The following is a 24,935-nucleotide window of genomic DNA, read 5'->3' as shown; positions in this document are numbered from 1 at the left end:
TGTAGTCTCACCCTTTGTGTAACACAATTTTCACTGAAATCAGTTGGATTTTCAAGGCACACTCCCTAGCAACCGGCTAAGAGAACTTAGTCACTTTTTCTGAAGTATCAATAGCTACCAACAGTTGATTTGTGCACACAAATCAGCTATCTAGACATAACTAAAATACTATGAACGCCATGCTTCCACATCTGAATGGTTTTCTCATTTTTAAAGTTGTTTAAAAATAATCCTATAAATGTAAAACCCAATGATCTACACATATGTACTAACACTGAAATGTTCAACGAAATAACCTGTGAAGCAAAGTTTGTAGTAAAGCTTGTAGTAAAATGAATGCCTATTGACCACTCCTTTCTAATATATTTGTGAACTACATCTATTTAAATTTTTTTTTTTTTAAAGTTCCCCATGAGATATCAGACCTATCACCTTCCTGCTTGTGCATACACCTACTCAGGATTTCTAATTGCCAATGTCAGCTCTTGAAGTTTCAGAGTCTAAGACCTCTGAAGTAGTTTTCAAGGAAAGATTTGTCCTTCCTATGAGCTCTTTCTCATCTTTCATTCAGTTTCTGATAAGTAAATTTGCTCAACCTCAGTATTATTAACATTTGGGGCTCAACCTCAGTACTATTTCTTGTTGTTTTGTTTGTTTTTCTGGGGACAGGTCATGTTGTATAACTCGTAGATGTTGAGCAGCATCCCTGACCTCTGCCCACCTGATGCCAGTACCAACCCCTCCCAGTTGTGACAACCAAAAATCTCTCCAGACATTTCCAAAGTTGGGAGACAGGGAGCAAAAATTACCTCTGGTTGAGGACCACTGTGATAAAGCCTTCAATTGACTTTTCATATAGCCCTATCACTTCTTTTTTTTTGTGAGTTTAGCCTGAGACGGGAAAAAAAAAAATTCATTTAATCTGCGATATTTTTTCTGCCTACTTAGGTTAGGGAAACTGGTTTTTGTCTCTATTCAAGCCCCTACTCACTGTCTTCTTTCAGAATTATAACAATAAACATTTTTAATTAGAAAAAATTTTTAAGAGAGGAGCAAGTATAAAATCTAAATGTGTGTGTACATTTCAGCCAAGTGAATCTACTTCTTTAAAGATATCTTAAGAAAACAGAAACAGAGACGTTTGTTACCAGTATAGATTTTTTTTTTTTTTTTTTTTTTTTTTTTTTTTTTTTTGCGGTACGTGGGCCTCTCACTGTTGTGGCTTCTCCTGTTGCGGAGCACAGGCTCCAGACGCGCAGGCTCAGCGGCCATGGCTCAAGGGCCCAGCCACTCTGCGGCATGTGGGATCTTCCCGGACCGGGGCATGAACCCGTGTCCCCTGCATCAGCTGGTGGACTCCCAACCACTGCGCCACCAGGGAAACCCCCAGTATAGATTTTGATAGGAATAAATTGGAAAAAATACAATTCTCCAACAATAGGGAAAGGGCTCGATAAACTATGTTCTAGACATATAGGGAAGTGTTATAAAGCAATTTTTTTAAATGTTAAAAAGTCAGGGCTTCCCTGGTGGCGCAGTGGTTGAGAGTCCGCCTGCCGATGCAGGGAGCACGGGTTCGTGCCCCGGTCCGTGAAGATCCCACATGCTGCGGAGCGGGTGGGCCCGTGAGCCATGGCCGCTGAGCCTGCGCGTCCGGAGCCTGTGCTCCGCAACGGGAGAGGCCACAACAGTGAGAGGCCTGTGTACCGTAAAAAAAAAAAAAAAAAAAAAAGTCATACTTACGAAAATTTTAAGTAATATTTAATTTACTTATTTAAGTAATATTTAAGGAAAGTAATCAGAACCTTTTATAGAAAAAAAAAAAACCCACAGAGCAGCATGCACATTACAGTACAATTTGGTAAACTATAAAATACACATGGAAAAAAATTTGGAAGTACAGACACCAAATTATTAACCATGATGTTTTGGGGGTATAGATATTGAATGGTTTTCCTTATTCTCCTTTGAGGTTTTCAATGTTTCATACATGACACATTTATCATGTTTATAAGCAGAAAAGAAGGTTGTTTAAAAAGATTATTTACTTTAACACATCAAATTGAAAATCATTAGTGGTTATATGGCTGTTTCTTCAAAGTCTCAGATCTGTACACTAAAACAGATGAATCGGGCCTTCCCCGGTGGCACAGTGGTTGAGAATCTGCCTGCCGATGCAGGGGACACACGTTGGAGCCCTGGTCCGGGAAGATTCCACATGCCGTGGAGCAACTAAGCCCGTGTGCCACAACTATTGAGCCTGTGCTCTAGAGTCCGTGAGCCACAACTACTGAAGCCCGCGTACCTAGAGCCTGTGCTCCACATCAAAGAGAAGCCACCGCAATGAGAAGCCTGCGCACTGCAATGAAGAGTAGCCCCCGCTCGCCACAACTAGAGAAAGCCTGGGCGCAGCAACAAAGACCCAACACAACCAAAAATAAATAAATAAAATAAATACATTTATTAAAAAATTTTAAAAATAAAAACAGGTGAATTTTACTGTATGTCAACTATTTGGATACAAGGATGAATCCTGTGTGCACCACATCAATTCAGGTTACATCCCTATATCACAAGCCTCTTAATTTAGTAAAAAACATTGTATTTGCTGTTATTCTGTGTTCCACCAAATTTGGTATTCACATTTTTACTGCCCTTCTGTTTGGACCAAAGTAAAAGTAATAAGCCAAATAGCATCTTTGAAAACATGATAGTACTCAAGACCGTATTTTCAGAAATTCTAAAACATTATATATGTGTTATATATATACTTATATATATATATATAAATTCTAAAACATTCAATTACAGTAGGCTTCTATTGAAATCAATTTGGCTGTTTTTCTGCTCATAAAAAATTAGTTTTGAAACAGAATATATATGTACACAATATATACATGTATATATTCTTGAATGAATAGGAAAATGTTTTACATACAGACAAAAATAACAGATCCTCAGCCCATGGTTCTTAAGGAATGTGAAAAAGAATAATAATAGACACTGAAATTGTTCCATTTAGTAATAAAATGGAGTGCTATTTTCAATGAACATTTCTTATAATAAAATTGTATTTGTGAAATGTTGCCCTCAAAACTACCACTTAATTATATCTGAAATCTAATCAGGCCACTTATTTAAGGAAAGAGATTGTAGGAGTCCATTAAGTACTAAGCCAAGAAACAACTGAATTCTGGAGTTTATTTATTCTTTTATCTGTATAGGAAGTTATCTAGAAATATTACTTCAATTAGTTTTTTTTATTAGCTTTTCTCCTCCTTTCCATGTTAAAATAAATATTTTTATATCTAAATAATTTAAATATTTTTTTTCCCTAAGGCTGAATAACTGCTATTTTCCTATGGTCTATTTTTCTTAGGTTAAAAACTTTGTTAGGTCCATTATAAGTAAAATATCAATAAGGAGATGAGAGCTAGCTAGCATAAAGCCATCATGCTCCACAGACTGCACAGATTAGATGCAAATTGACTCGGGAGGGGAAAAAAACGAGTCTCCCAGTCTTAACATATTATCTCTCCTCTACCACACCTCTAAAACAACCCTTCCAAGTAACCTCAAATAATTGATAAGTTTGGTTTTCATAGGCAAGAGTTGCCTTTAAGGGAGTTAATGAAATCCCTCTTTTTAGAATTGTTTTATTTTCTCATCCCCACATGGTTCGACCATGTAAAAAGAGCACTTCAAGCTTGCTTAAAACAGTACCCTTCAAATCTTGCTCCATCAGTTATGCGGCAGTTCAATCAATATTAGATAGCATCAAAAATCTATTTTCTGTCCCTGACAAGAGAAGGAGGTCCATAAGATTATCTGTTCTAAATGGCAAATGCAAACTCCATACTATCTCAAATTGCCTACTATGCAATTTTTGCTTCTACACATTATTGGAACTATGGTCAAAGCTCAGTTCTTTTAATTACATAAAACTTTAATTTTTAATTATGATTGAAAGATAGTGAAAACGTAAGCCACCAAATCACCTCAAAGTCATTGAAATGCTGAAATTGTTTTCTGTCAGGTGTTTTACTCATATTAACTGGTTGAAGCTATAGTCTTTTCGTTTCCTTCAAATGACCATGAAAAATGAAATTGAGGGTGCCAGTGAAATTCTCAGAATGGTGTACGTACAAAATTGTTGGACATAGTTTATCAGGAAAAGGGAACACAAATCTCAACAGTTTCCTGCTTCCTTTCAAGAAAAAAATTAAAATATAGAAATACTTACTATCTTTAACTGAAATACCCAAAGCAGTAAATACCTTAAAACCCCATGCTAAATCAAGATTTCTGCTGGTAATCTTTATTTCACTTTTACAACATCCATATTTAGAGAAAATACAAAATTACTGTGGAAAGTTTGGGAAAGAAAACCAGAAAAAAATGACAATAGCTAGCTAACACTTTGCACTTATCTGCCAGGCACTGTGGGAAGTCTGTGAATTCGTTAATACTTAAAACAATTCTTCATGATTATAAGTGTGTTATTACCTATTTTTAAGATGTAGAAACTAATGTAGAAAGTAGCATATGTGGCATTTAAACTCATACAGCAGAATTCATGCAGTACCAAAAGAATAAATTTATTCACAGTTCCACTGGGCAGAGAACAAATTTTTTCTATTCTTACCCATGTATTTCTTCCATTGAATTTTCAAACCAATTTATTACAGCTCAAAACAACACTAAATTAAGGATGTCAATATTACTGGGAAATTTATGCAAAAATAATAAAACCAAACATTATTTGTTCATTTTATGAATTGATGCATCGTTATTACTACTACCTAATTTTTGTATAAAAATACTGGGGTTGAAATTTGCACTCTAAACTCAGATATATAAAAATAAGTGTAGTTTTCTTTACTTTTCTGGACTCCCCAGATCCTACTAAAGGCAGAAAAAAAGGTGAACAATTAGAAGCAACTACATCTCATTTTGTTTAAAAACAATGTTTATAAATATTCATGCATTCTACATTCAGATTCTCTAGTTTGATTTCATGTTTCTTTGGTTCTCTTTCCAGCCTCTTTTCCTTTGCCCAGATGGTGACTTTGCATAGAAAAGCCTCTGTATCCTCCATGTCAAGGAACTGGAGAAGGAGTGAGGAGCAAGTGCTGCCTCCCCGTCCCTTCCCCACCCCAACCCCCATCTCTGAGCCTGCAGCTCTGCCCTCACGATCACAGATAACTTTGGTCTGGTCTGCAGGCACAGGCAGAGCTCTGTGTTGGTTCCTGGGCAACTTAGCTATCTCGAATGATAATGCCCTTGCCTCAGCAGTAACCGACCCTATGAAATATCTGAGTCCGGCCGCCACGCTCATCCTCTTCCCAGTATGGGCAAGTCACCTTTCAACCTCTTCTAAGAGTCTCTTTGTCCCTCTCTAAAGCAACATTTTCCACACCAAATCCCACAATAGGCTCTCTTGGCTCCCTTCATGACCACCATGGAGGTTTGGAATGTCCTATAAGACATACGTAGTCTATGAGGAATCGGGTTATGCTAAATGAGTTCCACCAATCTATACATCTCTGTTTACCATCCTGCACTATATTGGGTTTCCCTGGAGGCTTAGAAATTCCCTAAGAAGCAGGAGCAACACCTCCTTACTGAGAGTTTTCTGTCAAACTCACCTGGTATTCTTATAGCTCCTCAATCACTTACTCCATGCCTCCAGAGAGGCATACCTTTTAACAAAACTAAGATAATCAAGTCTCTCTCTCTCTCTCTTCTCTCTCTCTCTCACACACACACTCACAATCACACACACACACAAAGAGACTCAGATGCAAAATGACTTTCTATGTTCTCTTCCTGTCAAGGGAGAGTTGCTCTAGGTCAATGACTCTCAAACTTCAGGGGGGCATCAAAATCACCTAGAAGCATTATTAGAACACAGATTACTGGATTCCACTCCAAGAGTTTCTAACTCAGTATATCTGGGGCAAGGCCTGAGAATCTGCATATCTACTTGTGCTGCCATTCTGGGGACCTTACTTAGAGAACCACTGCACTGGGCATTGCAGCTCAAAGTATAGTCCATGGACCAGCAGGTGCAGCATCATTGAGCCATGTTTTAGAAATGCAGACTCTTAGGACCCACCAGACCTACAGAATCAGAACATGCATTTAATCTAGATCCTTCGGTAAATGCACATTAAAGTCTGAGAAGCACTGCTCTAAGGGATATCATCCTTCTTTCTTACTTTATGATCTTTGATCCTACCCTCCCTTTTGTGGACAACCAACCTCATTCCTTAGCCTATATGTACACATAGTTATGGAGGACAGGAGAAAATACATTTTGAAAACAGTTCCCAATATATAAAATAAAATTATCTTTATAATTTTTGTTACCAATCAAAAATTTTTTTCTCCACAATTAACTACAAAATCTTGCTCCCTATTTTAAGTGACTTGTTTTGCTTCAGATATGAAATCTTCTACATGTTTTTTAATTTATTAAAAGTCTTATTTTATGTATTTGAGTAAAGGATTTTAGTTTGCTTTATATTTGTCCAAACTGTCTGTCTATTATTAAGTTTATTCTTAGATATTTATCTTCTAGTTTGCTGATTGGGGGGTTCTTTTCTCCATTAAGTTTCCTACCATTCATTGCAAGTATATGGTCATTGTGTTTTACAGCTATTGCTTTTACTGCTTTGACAATCATTTTGTAATAAGCACTTAATGAACAATCTTATACATTCCAGTGTATACCATGCCTTATTTATAATCCATGTAGAATATTCCTAACAGAATTGTATTTGTTGGTTTAATCCAGTGCAGTTTTTTTACAAGATAAGAGTGGGGATTTTTTTCTTTTAAAGAACTAAATCTAAGATTGAACATTTCTATTATTTTTGTTCCTATTTTCTAATTTGTTAATTTCTGATTTTGTCTTTGTCATTTCTCTCCTGCTTTTGTTGGGATGTTTTGGTGTGATATTTCTAACTTATCTGATACTAATGGAATGACCCTCTTTTTTCACTTACTTGATAAATCTTTCTTATCCTTTAACTTTTAAGTAGTCCATGTCCTTTGTTTTATATATGGTCAAAGCATTATAAACACTGTGGATTTTATCTATCAAATTTGAGAATTTTAAAGCTTTTGTTATGGGATTTCAGTCCGCTTGCATTTATTATGAAAGGTGCTAAGCTTGGCATTATACTGTCACCTGATTTTCTGCTTTCCTTTTCAATGTTTACTTAACCATCTTCTTTGTTCTCTCCATTAAAAAAAATAGAATACATTTAGTTTATTTTCCTTTAGCTATTCAAAAATTGTATTTGAATTACAATTGTGATTACTTTCCATTTTTAACAACCTTACTTGAATCTATATTTCTCTCATTATCAATGTAAACAATATAATCACATCTATTAATTTGTACCTATGTTATAGAAGAAAATTAGTTTTCTTTTTTCCAAATTACTTCCTGGTTTTGTTGTGTAATTGAACATTTTAGAGAATGTTGATCATTTGTTTTAATTTATCTTCTTTTAATAATTAAAATATTAAATGATAATCACTATAATTGTAGATGTTAAAAATAAACATTGATTAATATAAATCAACAGACCTAACCAAATTACCATATAACAAAGTGGGAGGATGGAGGAAGGAGAACTAGAGATGCTTGTTACAGGACAGGCATAAGAGAGTCAGGGAGAGAGAAAACTAAATCCACATCTTGCCTATGAAAAGCCAATAGATAATTCCTGAAAAAATGAAAACGTAGAAGTAGCAATGTAAGAATACTATTTAGAGATTCAGATGCAAATGCCAGAAAAACCAACTTAAGAAAATAAAGGAGTGGGACATGGGCAAAGAGAGAAAGAACTTACTACATTTCATGAAAAGAACTTCTAGGACCATTTCACTCCTTAAATTATAGGTATACATGACTTTATTTTTAAATATAAAAATTAAATTAAAAACACATATTGCGGGCTTCCCTGGTGGTGCAGTGGTTGAGAATCTGCCTGCCAATGCAGGCGACACGGGTTTGAGCCCTGGTCTGGGAAGATCCCACATGCCGCAGATCAACTAGGCCCGTGAGCCACAACTACTGAGCCTGCGTGTCTAGAGCCTGTGCTCCGCAACAAGAGAGGCCGCGACAGTGAGAGGCCCGCGCACCGCAATGAAGAGTGGCCCCCACTTGCCACAACTAGAGAAAGCCCTCGCACAGAAACGAAGACCCAACACAGCCAAAAAATTAATTAATTAATTAATTAATTTTTTAAAAAAACACACATATTGCATAGGTATAGCAGTACAAAGATACCAAACTGATATTGCCTTCACTACATTCTCGTTTAGAGAGTCTATAAGTTGGCTCTATTATTAGCTACATAAAATAAATGCCTTCTGAAATTTCTTTCTGCTTTTTGTAGTAAAATTTTAAGAATACTCCATATTGAGCATTGTGTTCACTTTTTTAACACTGACAAATATTTTATAAGCATCATATTGCTGTTTATTTTTTTGACTTTCTGCTTACTCATTCTTGAGCAGAAGTCTCTCCATGCTTAGAAATAGACCAAAGGCAATGGTGTCTGGCTATCCTTGACTCCCCTCATCTTCCAACTTGTTGCTTTAGAATTCTCTCAACAGATGTCAAGCCAAAATTTTGGCCAACATAAATTTATATCATTATTTTAATAATTTGGCAGTCTTTGGGAAGAGGCAAGAATAGACTCTGAGAATTCCTAGCATGGTACCTGGTTTCCAAACTCTTTCTTTTCTAGCAAAGCCATCTTATTGGAAAGGAACTTTCTTCTGGTTTGATTCAATTTCTATACTTTGTACGATATAAGCTGTGCTTCTGACTGGCACCTTTCCTGATGCTGTTATACACTTTGTTGGAAACAAACCTCCATCTGCTGCTGACTTTCTGCTTGTGTGTCCAGTGTGTGAAAAATAACAGGTTGGTATTAGAATTTTCGTGTTGTTTATCTAATAGAGAAAGAAAGGGATGCCCCAACATTGCTTCCATTTCTCACTTTTGTTGAGTCATGCCTGACTTTCCTGTATTTTTTCAAAGCAGAGATAGTAAAGAGGAGATGCTAATTAATCCTCATAAATGTCCTTTAGTCAAGGAGGATCTGAGTCCTAACAGAAATCATTTATTTAATTGTACACAGGGGTCCAAAAGTCACGGTTAAGGTGTTACGGAGCAAAAATTTATTAAGGTATCACAACTCAAAATACCCCCCCAGTTATCCCCTGGCTTCTCAGATGCAAAACTTCTTACATTTGGGGTCAGCTCCTGATTTTATCTTGCCATGCAAAATCTGGGTGAGGGGTGAAGTGAAGAGAAAATGAAACAAGATGACAAAAAGACAAAATTGATTTATCTCTTTAAGAGAAAAAAGTTTGGATAGAAAGTCAGAAAAGAGCCACATGACTTCTGTGTTAGGAGAGCTTCCAGGATTGGGATTTGGAGAGTGGAAGGGAGTTTCTAGGAGTGACTGGCATCAACGGGGAGGATATAAAGAGTACCCACTATGGGAAGGATGGATTTTACATTAATAATTATAATGGGCTAAATGGTGTCCCATCATATCCCAAAAGATATGAACATATCCTAATCCTTGAAACCTGTGATTATTACCTGATGGGTGATTAAATTCTGATTTGTGATTAAATTAAGGATTTTGAGGTGAAGAGACTATCCTGAATTATCCAGGTGGGTGCTAAATGCCATCACAGATGTCCTTATAAGAAAACAGCAGAGGGAGATTAGTTGGAAACACAGAGGAGAAAGCAATATGAAGATGCAGGCAGAGACTGGAGTGATGCCACCACAAGCCAAGGAACATCTGCTGTCACAAGAAGCTGGAAGAGATAAGGAACAGATTCTCTTATAGAGCCTCCAGAGGGGAATGGGACCCTGCTGATACCTTGATGCAAACTTCTAGCCTCCAGAACTGTGCGAGAAGAAATTTCTGTTGGTTTAAGCAACCCAGTGTGTGGTAATTTGATAAGGCAGCCCCAGGAGATTTATACAATAATGCATTTCTCCCTTTGACAATTCTCATGGGACTAGGTAAAAATCTGAAGTGTTTTTAATTATATTTCAGCTACCAAACCATATTTCTTTAAACACTGTTTAAGGATGGGGGCATGCAAAGTGACTGAGTCAGGGTACAGAATGACAATTAACATTAACAGAGTATTTCCTATGTGCAGTCATTTGTCTAAGCAGTTTCAACACATTAATTCTTTTCCTCATAAAAGAAGAATGTGAGGCTTAAAGAGTTTGTACAGCTTACACAAGATCACAAAACAAGTGGTCAGTGGTAGAGCTGGGATTAAAACCAAGGTCTTCTGAATTTGAAACCCAAGCTCTTAGTGGCTATAAGGCATTGCACTGCTTTTCGTTTCAATTTGCAGCTGAGTAGTGAGATGCTTATGTGCCTGTCTCTTTATTATTCAAGTGTTCAAATCTTTTTATCAAAGAAATTGAAATGATGACTTCGTATGAAGATTTCTCTACAGTCACACACTGGTATTCCATCAACACAACTTTTGGGAAACACGTCTATGCACCCTGGGATCTCTACTGTTGATATTAGAAGTACACCCATTAAAGTCTGTGAGTCCAACCACTTGCTGTTCACTAAGTGTGAGAAGCGTCCCCCTTTCCTCTAGACCTGTTAGCTCTTAAGTAAAGGAGTGACTCTAGTCTTTCTCTGACACTCTCTCATAAGCCAGGTTTTATCCCTCCATAGCAATCATTTTTCAGGATGACTATTTTCTAAACCAAAAAACGTTTGAAACTGAAAGTGTCCTGTTGATAATTATACAAGGACAAAATGTTCAAAACAGGTTGTCCTGAGCAAACTCGTATGCATGGTCACTCTATTTATTTACTTAGTGGGTTGAATATTTCAATTCTGTCTTCCCTTAGGGACTGTAAGTCCTAGAGAACAGGGACCAGATTTATTTCTGTTCTTCATTTTATCCTCAATGCCTAGTACAGTGTCTGGCACTCAGTTAATACTCAATAAATACTTGATTAATGAGTAAATATAAGTTAGTGAGTTATTTTACATGGTGGTAAGAAGCACGGTTGGTATTCTTACAGTATATGGTAATATTCACAAGTAACTATCTTGAAAAATAATGGAATTATGAAATAATTTTAATTGTTGAAATTAACCCAAGCTAAGGCAAAATGAACACATCCAAATAAGATTAGCACCAATTCACGTAGGGCTGTTTTTAGAATGATGAGGCAGGTATTTCTTTGGGCACAGTACAGCCACAAGCACTTGTTACGGCAAGTCAGAATTTCATTTCATCCAATTTGATCTTGTTTCTGGGGCCACAGGCTGAGTCACCTCTAATATGTAGTGTAATTTATTACAGCACTATACACTGAAAACCTATGGCCCAGAATTCTGTAAACATTAAAACACATTCTTTACTTTTAGAAAAAAACTATTATTGAAATATTTAGAAAGCCATGGAAATTACCTACAATCCATAATCTTGCTAAAAGAGCTAAAACTATTGCATGATTCCAAGTAAACTGATACATAATTTTAAGAACCTTATCTGTAAAAGCCAATATTTCCATTGAACTCTTACTGTGCTACTTTGTCATCTTCAGAAGGACTTATTCCAGTTGTTGATGTTGTTATTTCTAATATAAACAGATAATAACATAGTTTTACTTTAGAAAAAAACGACTTTAAATGCAAATGCTCTTACTACTTACCAAACTATGACTCTGAAGCAAAAATAGGTTGAATTTCTTATTAACTTGCAAATGTTAGCCTTCTTAACTTGTCTGAGCTACTTGAAAGCAAAATAGGCACTACACAAATAGATGTAAAGATTGTCCTGATTGTAGGCTCGTAATTAGGCCATTAATAAGAACTAAGTGTCAGTGAGCACTTTTCCTGAGAAAATATGATAAAGGTGGCACTGAAAATCTGGCATCCTCACAGTCCCATTATCTGGTTCAGAAAAATCTTGACTGAATTGAAGCAGAAAAACAATTTACCACATCACTAGTTGAAACAGGATGTTCAGCTCATCCAAAGTCTACTTACTGTACATTTGACTCACTCCTCCAAGAGGCTTGGAAATCATTCACAGTCAGATAACTAGTTATCCAAAGATAGGCTGACAAGCACAATGTAGGAAAGGGAGATGCTTGTACTGATTTAGCTCCAGCCTATCATGGTTGAGCTGCTCAAATTCTAAGGGAGTAAAAAGATAAGGAATAAGCGATACGGACCAGAACTTAGTTTATAATTTAGAAGAGAGAGGGTCCAAGGCATGAAAAATCCTAATTAAAGATGTTCTCTTCATGTATCTCACATTCTCAAATCTCTTTGACAATTTTGAAAGGGAAATATCTTTTCTCCTAAAATTCAATACATTAAAACATCTGTAGCACATACCCTTTGGAAGTTGATTATTAGAAATATCTGGTTCATGACTTTGTGAATTTCAAAACCTTTTACAACTGTGTTAGATAATGTACTTAATACTACTAAAACGGAAAGAATGTTAGAGATTAAATGTTGAAACAAAAGGAAACAGAATCAAAACACTGGGTCTTTACTTGAAAGGCTTTCTGAAGAGGCTGATCAATGGAAAGATATTCAAATATGGAAATCAATCCAGCTGTCAGGAAAGTTTCACCCCTGTCCTTTAGAAAAGGTTAATAAGAATTTATTATTAATGGCCCTGAACTTACAGTTCCAAATGAAATGTGAGTAATAGTAGTAAGCCAGGTACATCATTTCAGAAGTAAAGTAATGGCATGGGGTTATTTCCAGGGCAGTAAATGGCTATTATCACATCCCAGTGCAAACAGAACTAGAAAATACTTTCCTCACTAGATGAAAGACAGTTTCTCAAAGATAGCCCTGAAGCACTCAACCTCTTTGTATTACCAGTGGGCATCTAGACGCCTGGAGAGTAACTGACCAGCATCTAAGACACTCCCGTGGCATGGCTACGTTGATGTGCCACGGCCATATCATGAGTAAAATTTTACAGTCTGTTCTTATTCCAAACAATTCAGCTTATATTTGCTCACAAAGCACATTTTCCTGAATACTCTTTATTAACACTAATATGAAGTTCTAGGAAAAAAAAGTATATTCTGCTGATTTCTAATCTTCTATTACTTCATTTCTGTCCAAACCATATACATTCAAAAACCACATTATCTTACTGTCATCATATATTATGTAAGATTTTGTACTACTTAAGTCATATACCTGTTATATTGCTAGTCATCAGTTCTTTGGACAGTAATCAATATGATGAGTGATATAAGTGATTTCAGATGAGGGATTTGGTGATGAATATGAATTTTATCTCTTCTTTCTTCCCCTGGCTACACTTTTGTAGAGTTATTCATCACCATTGAAACAGAAGGCTATAACATTCCAGGAAGGAAACAAAGAGTCTCCGGAAGTTACAAATCAAAAAATGAGCTCTCACAAACTTTTAAGCATCCTCTACTTAGAGAATTAATATCTACTAATATTAAGCTATATCCTTCCCCACTGAGCTTCTTTACCACTAAGGTGAAGTCATATTTAGAAAATAGCTTTTTCTAAATTAAAAATAAAACTTTCTCCTTAGGACAGAAAGCATGAGTGATTCATCTATTTTAACTTGGTTCTTCAGAAAGTCAGTAAATGATGAAAGTATTGATGTAAAGAAAACTGGTTCTAAGAAGAGTACAGATCCCTTGTATTTGAAACACATAGCAGCTTTTGAAAATAGATAATGTAAATTTTAAAAATATTATTTTTTCATTGTGTGTAAAGCTACAGGATAGGATTTTCATTTTTGATCAGTCAGAAAGTCAAGTGAGTATAAATAAGTCTAAATTTCTACACACTATGACAACCCATGGTAGAGGGCTCCCCGAAGTGTTGACTTCCCAAGACCTCTAAAACAACAATGTAACTGCCTGCTGCCATTGTAAATAGGACCTCCAAAGTCACAAATGCTTTGATAAGACAGGGCCTCTCAATGCTGTACTGCTGCCCCACTCAGCACTATACTGCCTGAAAGACCTATTGTAAGAAAAAGAATATAATTATAATGATTGCTCAGCTTCTTCAAAAGGACCTTCAAAGTTTGTACTCATTAAGCCTTACTTACTAGTTTGTTTCGTCACTGCATGACAAGAAATCCAAGCCCTCCAGTTCATCCCTCATTTACAAACACATCTATACACTCTCCATACTGACCTAGTTTCTGCCCTTCCCTACCTTTCAAACTCTACCACTGTGCTACATTGTATTCTCAACCTCTTCCTTAAATTTGTCTTCACCTTCTTATAATTGAAAACTGGCTATCCATGAAAAATCTATTTGTCCTTCAGCAAATAGAGTTCAGGACTTTTTTTTCCACCCACATACTACAGCACTCAGAAATGTCCTCCTTATTCCTCTCTTCCGGATAATTGGCATTTTATTCTTCCTTAAAAGCTCTAGCTTCCTTCAAGGACATTCCATCAACCCTCTCACCACTAGTCTTCCTTGTTGCACTCTTATGCTGACCTCTTTGCCATCACTAACCTTTTTTAATTTTAGCCCCTGGATTATACCTTTACTCTGCTTGTCATCATCCATATAAGATTACCTAGGCAACTCCAACCTCCAGCAGTTTAATATTCTAACCCATCTCAGCCAACATATATCATCAGTAAGTATACCACAATCAAAATATTAATTTCTAGCATCCCACTTTCAGACCAAAATCTTTTCTTTCTAGTTTACTTACTTTAGGACCCTCACATCCATCTTTTTCCCCACTGATACCTCCAATCATTTGACTATCCTCACTTGTATTCGTTTTCTATTGCGGTTGTAACAAATTACCACAAATTTAGTGGTTTAAAATAACACCTATTTATTATCTCAGTTTCTGTAGGTCAGAAATCTGGGCACAGTATGGCTTAGTTGGTTCTCTGCTAGAGTCAACCAAGGCCCAAAGCAAGGTGCTGGCAGGGCTGCCTTCCTTGCTGAAGGCTCTAGGGATGATTCCACTTCCAAGCTCATTCAGGTTGCTGGTAGAATTCTGTTCCATGAAGTTCTAAGATTGAGATCCCTTTTCCTTGCTAGATGTTAGCAGGGCTTGTTCTCAGTTTCTGGAGGCCACTCACATTCCTTGGCTTATGGCCCACTCTCTCCATCTTCAAAGCCAGCAAGAGCAGGCCAACTCCTTCTCATTCTTCAAATCGCTTTGACTCCCCCTCTACTTCATCTCTCCTCTGCTTCTAGCCAGAGAAGTTTCTAAACTCTTAAAGGCTTATGTGATTAGATTGGGGTCACCCAGATAACCCAGGAAGATCTCTCCACGTCAAGGTCTGTGATCATAATTACATCTACAAAGTTCCTTTTGCCGCATAACATAACATTTCCAAAGATTCTGGGACTTACGGTATGGATGTTCTAGAGAGGCTGTTATTATGCCTTCCTCACCACTTTTCAATGTCTATAATTGCCCTCATTTCTTTTCATTTCCCTTCTTACCCAGTTTAGATTTTATGAAATATCACTATAGCCCATTTCTCTGTAAAATTCCTCCATCACTTCATTCCTTTCCCCTTATTTGCTTAGAAAAATCCTAATTCTGGCTAAGTCCAACTTTACTCCAATTCCATATCTTTATCCAACAATCTGAACATGACTGGAGAATTAATAGTAGTATATATCTCATTTTAGTCCAATTCTTCCAGCCACCCTCTAGGTATTAGTCATGAATACAGTTTTTCACTCTTCAAGACAACTATTTCACATCTTTTCCATTCTCCTCAATCTTTTAACACTCTCCTCCCCAATTCCTTCTCAGCAGATGATCTTGTTTCTAATTTTACTGAAAAAAAGCAGGAAATGCTCCCATATTTCCACCACCACATTTAATCTATAGCCATGTGTTTTACTTCCATTAAAGTTGATGAATTTTCTATTCTCCTTCCGTTCTCTTAGCTAAGGCCACTAGTGCACTGGGTCAAATACTCTCCTTGCTTTATCAAGGAGATAGCTTACACAATTATCAATCCTTTTCCCACATCATAAATTTCCTATTCTTTTGTATAATCCAGTCAAAATACAAGCATGGTATATTATCTCCCATTTTAATACCTTCCCTTAATCACTCCATTTTTCTGCTTCCATTTATAGAAAACTTTATCAAAAGAACTTTCTGTACCTGTTATCTCTTCTTCCTCACTTCTTAATTCACTATAATCAGGCTATTGTCCCTCCTCTTTCATTGAAACCACTCTTTTCTTCATCATCAGTGACCTCAATCTTGTTAAAGCCAATGTTCAGTTCTCTGTTCTCCCTGTACCTAGTCTCTTGACAGCAACTGACATTGTGGACCATTTTCTCCTTCTTGAAACACTTTCTTCCTTTGGCTTCCAAGACACCACTTCCCACTTTTCCTTGTAAACCACACTTACCAGTCCTCTTTAATCCCATGGTGTGAATTCTTCTCTCTTTCTCAACCGCTAACTATTGGAGAGGCCCAAATCTCAGCAGTTCTGGGTCCTCTTCTCTACTGTCTATAAACTCATTGTCCAATCTCATTCAATCTCATGATTTTAAATAACACATATGTGATGACTCACAAATCTTCAGCCTCAATTTTCCTCCATTTAATATCCAATTACCTCTTCTCCTCTGTACATAATTGGCATTTCAAACTTAACAAAACCAAACTCTTGTCTTTATCCCCTGTGGCAGAGGCAACTAGCAGTTTACAAATAGCGATTATCTCTTTTTCCTTAGTCATAAGATCCTCTAATTTTCAACAGGGCATATGGTTACCTAGAATCAAGACTATATTTCTCAGCCTTCCTTGCAGTTGGATGTGGTTATTTTGTTGAGGTCATGCCAGTGGCATGTAAGTAGAAGTATGTTACTTTCGGAAAGTGCCATGTGCAACTTCTGGAAATTGTCCTTAAAGGGAAGGAGGATACTTCCTTGCCCCTGGTCATGCCAACCTTAAAAAGATTTCTCCACAGATAGGAACTTTATTACTGGATTACACTGCCATATGGAGAGGAAGTTATGCCGGAACATGGCCTCTTGACTTGAAGAGTCAAGGTTTACTTGACATGGTAAAAGAACAGTTGACTTATTTTCCATTGAATTATGCCCATCATCTTCCCTCAACTAGCAATAACCCAATAACCTGGATCAAATATAAATTAAATCCTATTTTCTAAAATTCTAAAATCAGAATTTTAAGCAAAAGTATAACCATAATCCATCCCCTGTCAGTCCATCACTCTGTAAACATCTCAGAGAGTTCACTGAGTGTGAAACACTGGTTTGAGTACAGCAGCCCCTTACTTCAGTGAGTATCCTGGAATAGCTAAGCAAAGAATGAAACCCTTCAAACTTTGGAGTTACAAGGAAGGTGACCTATCCATCTGTGGTCTCAGTGCTGAAGAGGCTAAACAACTCCTGGATGCTCAAAGAAACTGTCATGTGTACTACTCTCACATGTATCTATAAATTGAACATTCCACTGTAACTCTTCCACATCTCTGGGGCATAGCTACCAACTGGATATCTTTCTTTATGGACCATACAAAGGATACAACTGATCACGCTGGCTTTTTCCAGTAGATAGTTTAGCAATACCATGGAATTCTGCATGTGCATTTCTATGTGTTAATCTTATTTTCCCTTTATTGCTCTGCATTTTTATAGTGCTCATTTCCTCTATACTTATTTTATCCTTTTGTATTGACAGTATTTTTGTGGACTACCTAAAATTCTTTGTGGAATAGGGCTGAAATAATTAGGCAAATGAAGTAAAATTCTCTTGTCTGGAATGGGTTAACATGGCTTCCAAAGTACTCAGCAGGAAGAAGGTATGTGGATTCAAGGTTGACAGTCTATTTTTAGATGACTACTTGGCTCTTCTTTACCACACAAGTAAGATTCTAATTTCAGGAAGGCTCTCCTTTGCTTAAATTTAATTGACTATGCATTGTCATCCTTTTGTATTAATCTCTGCTTTTAAAATGTGTTTCAGGATGGCTGACTGATTGCACCACTGAGACAGAGACCTGCTATCTGGAATAGGTACTTCATAAACCAATCACTTCTAGACTTTTCAGGCCATCACAGTCATTTTCTCATATAGAAAAGCAAACAAGCCTTACCAAAGCCTTTCCATAAGTAAAGGCTGAAATTATTCAGAACAGATGAGGTTCACTTGGAGCAAGCCTGGCATAAACAGAGAAGCCCGAAAGGGTGATGTAGCAAATCAGCAAGAAGAATATGAAATGATGCTGCCGTTTATCTGTTGTATAAATAATAAAAATTATTAAAAAGAAACTATGCAATAAGTGGTAGCATTCTGTTTCCCTTATATGTAGAGCTATTGATGAAAGTAGACATTTTGAATCTTCAAGGGTGACTTTTAAACATCATTTGAATGAAAAGAAACAAGAGCAAATGAAAGGACTGCCATGACTCCTTTTCCCTCAAACCTAATGTTATCACAGAGAAGAGAAAAAAACAGAACCGTCACCCATTTTTCTTTTCCTTTCATCTTTATATCATATTATCTAATCACAATTTCCACACATTTCGAAGATTACGTATTAGTATCTGTATACCTTTCAGATATTAGAAAGTCAAGCACGGGTCTACATTTTGTACATACAATGTTAACTGATGTGGGAGAGCAATACCATCATGACCTCATTCATATGGTAACTTTTTACATGATACAGACACTTTCTAGGGCAGCTCAAAATCTAGTAACACAAAATAATTATGCAATAAAAATACACCGCCAGGTACATCATTTATTTCAAAAACAGAAAGCAGGATCTCTGAATGAACTTAATGTCTTAGGAGGTGATTAAAAAAATTAACTCTTTAAGTGGAATTTCTCTGCCTGTCATAGACAGCAATTCAATTCATGTGACAGTTTTGTATTATGTCAATTTGGCTAAGCTGAACTACAGTACATTTCCTAGAATTCTCTGTCCTGTATGTTTCCTGTTAGGGTGGGCCTCATAGAGATTCTTGTGTGAGATTTGGATGGCATGTGTAAAGAGCAGTCTTTTTCTAACTCATCCACATTACCACCGATTGACTGACTCACCTTGGTGTGAGGCAGCATTTAAGCCTGCAAGTATTCTACCTCCTCTTGGATCCTCCTTTAGCTTCTCCAACTCCTGGGTCAGGTGTGTGTGCTTAGCTTCTTGACAAAGGGCCCCAGCTTATTCAGGACCTCCATACTACCAAAATCAGAGACAACAAGAACTGATGTACTTCAGTCCATCCTCCCAGACTCCAGCTCATCCTTGCAGGCTTTAGCTCACTTTTGATATCTCCACTTTATATCCATCTCCCCTCATATCTGCCTGCTTCACGAACTTCAAGCTCCAAGGTCAGACAAGGACCTTAAAGACAAAGACCTTAAAGAAATTGCTTAACCAGCTCTAAAAATTGTGTAACGTCAAATTCCTATAACAAACACCAATCCCTTGATACACATGTGTATACATCTCCTAGTGTTTCTACTTCTTTAATTGAGTGGTCAGTGATAAAGCACAATCTCATATATATGTCATTTAATACAATGGTTCTAATTCCATCACCCACTATATATGGGTCAGCCGGCCTAGAATGAGAGGAACAGCCTCATTTACCTTCAGATGCAAAGCACAAAAGGAAATACTGTGTAGTTCTGAAATACTCAATTACCTCTTTTCTCCTTTTAAACCTTACACAGTTCCAATCCAAATGCTTTGGTGACCATTAAACTCCTGTCAAGTCCCTGCATAATTCTGGACTGTAAACACTTCCTCAATTTTGGATTTCCCTTCTGTCTTGGCCCCACAGAGATCTCATGAGGACAGCTCCATCATTCCTCCACAAGAAGAAGGGAAATTTGTGCATATTATCCATGCAATAAGAAATTTCTTCATTTGGGACGAATACATAGATGTATAAATATAAATACATACATGTAAGGTTTGTCCATTTTATTGTATCCATACTATATCTCAATTTAAAAAAACATATTTTATGTTCCAGTAATACCCACACCTGTATTTTAACAAAATGCCCTGAAAGAACAGGGTCACACCAAGGGGCCAAGATCAGATTTTGGCATAAATTAGGTCTTCTAGTATGTCTGCTCATCATACACAATAGGAAGAAAATAACCATATCATTTTTTTCCAAAAATAATGGCTGTATTGGCACCTTACAAAATCAATATGTGTTCATGGTAAAAAGAATAAATGCAAGCAATTTAGGAAATTTTTTAAAAGAACAAAATGCCACCACCCAACAATAATCAACAACTTGGAGAATGTCATTCTGGATATCTCTCAATGTATACATACATACATACATACACACCTACCAAAAAAATAGCTACCTAAATAGTGAGATAGATAAAACAGTAATATAATAATGGGATCCTACTATAGTTATATGAAGAGCACTGACTTAGCTTGAGTACAAATCCTCACATTCTCAAGTGAGCAAGTTAAATACTCTTTCTGTGTCTCAGTTTTCTCACAAGTAAAATTAGAAAAAAAGGTAGAACATTTTTCATAGGGTTGTTGTCAGGATTAAATTAATTATTAGCTGTAAAACACTGAGAACATATAGTCAATAAATGTTCATTATTATTTGGTAGGGGAAGATATTTTAATCTATAAGACTTGAATATAGGAAAAAGAAACTTAAGAAATGGCTGATTGCTTCTTTAATACAAGTTCCTAAAGATCTCTATAACCAAGAAGAAAATTGTTAAAAGATAATCAATGTTGTAGTTATTTCTGTATATGTTTCTTTTAAGACAGTATTGATGATAGTTTGTCAACAAGAAAATGGGGGTGAGGATAAGCACAGATATTATTATATGTTAGTTACATTATAATTATATATTCATTTTATTTTTATATTATTTTATGTTATTATATTATTTTTCTACATCAAAATTTGTAAGATTTTTTTCTGTTCTGTACTCATAATTCCCCCAGTTAAATGTGGCTCAAATTTAAGTGGATTCAATTATCATGACCAGTCATTCTACTGCTTTTTCATTTCTGAGTTCTTTATTTGGATTTGTCTCTTGATGAGTTGAATTTCAGTTTATTCATTTACTGTAGAATAATTTGGGGGTTTTAAATCCCCTGAGTTCTTCCATGTTTGAGATTCTTTCCTATTGTCTTAACTCCAAAATAAATACTTAACTGAATATAAGTAATATTCTTTGATCATAGTTCTCCTTCTTCAGAAATCTTTAGATGGTCCATTGTCTTCCGACATTGAACATGCTTGGAAAAGACTAAAAGAAGCTACTATACAGGGAAATTTTCCTTTAAAATTGTGCTCATTGTTTTCAGTTCATTTGTTGACTTCTGTACTTCTGGAATACCAATTAACTTTATATTTTATCTTCTTCGTCTGTCCTTCATATCTGTAAACTGTCTCTATCCTTGCTAAGTTTTTGTTTATTATTCCTTCTCCTTTCACTATGATCATCTTTCCTCTATGTTGATGATTTCATTTTAGCTGTTTATTCTACTTCTGCTGTTTCTAATTTGTCAGATCTGTAATGGAGTTTGCTGTTGTACTTATTTTATATCTGTTATTCTTTGATCTCACTTTGCTTCTTATTCTGTTGCTTCTCATTATTGTTTAATTCTATTCTTCTCATTCCATTGTGTTTGAGTTACAGAATTTATATCGTATCTTGGGAAGTCTTCTTTTGTTTCTTGAGTTTTGTTATAGATTGATTGGGTTATTTGATGGGATTAAATAAAAAGATGTCTCTTTTTATTTAATCTTTTTGAGATAGCATGTTTGCATAGTCTCCCTATATCAATGCTTCAATCAATGTGACTTTGCAACTTCTCCCAAGAAGAGGTGGAATCTATTTCCCCATTCCTTAACTTAAGACAGGACGTGTGGCTTTTCTGGTCAAAGACTAGCCCTCAAGAAACTTTGTACACTTCTGATTCCTCTCTTCCACCTCTGTCCAGACATAATATGAACAAGCCTGGGCTACCCTGCTGGGGGATGAGAGACCACATGGAGTTGAGATGAACAGTCCCATCTGAGCCATCTTAGACCAGTCAATCCCCAGATGATCTGGCAGCTGACAACAGACTGAAATCTGAGCCCAGCTGAATTCAGAACTGCCTAACTGAGCAGAGGCCAAACTCCAGAATGGTGATTTAAATTAATGCTTGTTATTTTAAGCCACTAAATTAAGGAGGTTTGTTGTGGAAAAAAAATATGACTGATACAGTCTCCACGCTTTTACATTTCATCCTGCTGAGACTTAAAACATTGGCTTATTTATCCAGAACTCCTGCTTTCTCTAATACAGTATGAGTAAATCATCCTTTACACTTTCTTCTTTATCTGCAACAATTGGCCCCTTCTATACCCCATGTTTCCACCTCTCCCACACTTTTATAGGAATGCTGGCTACTACTTCTTGTCTATTCTGCTGCAGTCTGAGGGAATGAAGATGGGGTAGCATTCAGTTCAGAGAACATTCAGCATTTGCTGAGTTTCTGGACTTGCTTCCTTCTTCTGAGATGTCATAGATGCTGTATATCAAGCCCATTCACACTGTAAGGTTTTCATCTCACTCTTATGGGCTTCAGCTCATTCTCCTAACACTGAGAACTTCTTGCCCTCCTAATGAGTACTGATTTTTCAGAGGTAGATAGGAATGTCTACTTAATTTTTATTTTTACTTTCGAATATTTTTCCCTGCCTTTTCACCAGGTTGCTTATTCACCTTAAAAGACCATTTCTCTCCAAATTGGGTCATTAGAGAAAATTTTCAGTTTCATTATGTATGTTTTTTTCTGCCATACAGACAGCAGGTGTTTGGGGTCAGAGGCTAGGCTGTACCTCACCAGAATTGTCTTCTTCCTCAGCTGCCACTTTTTAAAATTTATATCCTGATGTTATACCTCTTTTCCTTAATTTTTGGCTACTTGTAATTTGGAGATTATTTCTCCCTACCAATTTTCATTTATTTTTTAAGTATACTGTTGAGAGATATTTTACTTTGTTTCATCCATAAATTGGTCATATAGGTATCCCATTACACAAGGTTATACACAGAAACATCATATTACTCTATGATTCTTCAGAGAAGTAAAACCCAGAAGTATAAAACTCTTCATAAGCCTGAAAAGGTGAATCTGTCACTTCAATTGTATAGTTACTCCTGCCCTAAAGATTGTTACCACTTACAAGATTGTTGAAAGGCTTGTGATTCCTAACTGGGTGACTGACAACACTTAAAACAAGTGCTCACTGTTGGAGAGGTCTAAAATTCACAATCAGGGTGAACTGTTCTAGGAAGCCAGCTTGAGGCATAAGGGATTCTTAAACCTGCCCAGGTCTTTTTCTTTGTTCTCCTAGCCAGAACACTTCATGATGAATAACTTGTTCTCTGAGACCTAATGCTTCCTGTGCTTCCTTTGTCCTCCTGCTTAAAAGGCTTTTATGCTGGAGAATCCCTCAAATCCTGCCTTTTTTTTTTTTTTTTTTTTTCTTCTCAAAGGAGGGCTTCTGGAGACACTTACTTTTAGCTGAAGGGGTTTTGTATTTGCAGCCTATTTTGTGGCTAAAGATATAATAAATTAGTGACCTCCTTTTCCTTATCTACTATGTAGAGTTTATTCAATTTAACTTTTTAATATAAAACTGGTATGAACTAGAAGAGGGCAGAGAAGGGTTAAAGAGTCCTGCTGGGCACCCACAAGTTAGAATCTCCAAATGCGTGTGGAACTTTACAAATCAAGAGGAGAAAGACTTTAAATGGAACCCTGAAGAGAAATATCAAAAGCCCTCTCGCTTCAATCTCTCCTTCAACAAATTTTTACTATTATGTCTTATAGGTTTCAATGGTACAGGGATAAAATTGGGAGGAATTTTGGAAAAATATTATAATGAAGACATGAAATAGTACATAAATTCTCTGTGAAGTTTTCATTTTCAAGTCAGACCAGAGTTGTCACATTGCCTGTTCTTGTGCTGTCTCAGTTGGACAGCATACAAATTATCCCTAGGATCTCAGTGAAGCTTTCATAAAAAAGAGGATGGGATAACATTAAGATTCAGGAGCTTACACCCCCATCCATGCACTATTTCTAAAAAAAAAATCAATGTCACTTTTTACTGTAACAGTAGTAACCATCCTAAATAAAGGAACACATATATTCCCAACATAATCACTGAAAAGAGATAGGAAAAATCTGAAAGCATCATAAATGAAATAATTTTCCAATTGCTCTTCTCTCTTGTTCAGTATATTACTTAATTGCAAAGGTAGTCATAGGAGATTTCAGTTGGTTTTCTATACTCAGCCTCCATTCCTTCTGATTTTGCTTTCCAGACCCATTCTTACCCCTTTACATACAGCATGGTCTACTACCTCTCCCTCTCCTGTCTAAGAAGTGGTGAGTATGAAACCCAAACTTGGACAATCAGATTCTCCTCCACTCCAAACTCAGAATTCAAATCTTAAGTATAATGGCATAAAAACCAAAATCAGGTAGCTTTCATTACCCCAAAAGAAATTTTAAAGCATGTTTCACCTCGGCAGTTTTAAAAACTATTGATGCCTGTGTCCACCCAAGAGACCCTTTTAATTGGTCTGGAGTGTGGCCTGACCATCAAGACTTTTAAGATTGCTGAGGTTATTGTGAATTTCAGTGAGAACTGAGAACCACTGCTCTAGGTCACAAGAGACCCAGTTTGTTCCTACTGCCTTGATCTATGAAATGCCCTGATTCTTAACTCCTCAAAAGCTGGTTATTCAGCTTTTTCTTTCATACTGTAAACAACCATATATTATTCCAATAAATACTGCCTACATTAACCAAACTCAGTTTCTGTTACTGTAAA

This window comes from Stenella coeruleoalba (assembly GCF_951394435.1).
Source record: "Stenella coeruleoalba genome assembly, chromosome: 9".
NCBI lineage: Eukaryota > Metazoa > Chordata > Mammalia > Artiodactyla > Delphinidae > Stenella > Stenella coeruleoalba.
The sequence above is the reverse complement of the archived record's forward strand: the minus strand, read 5'-3'. Positions refer to the sequence as shown.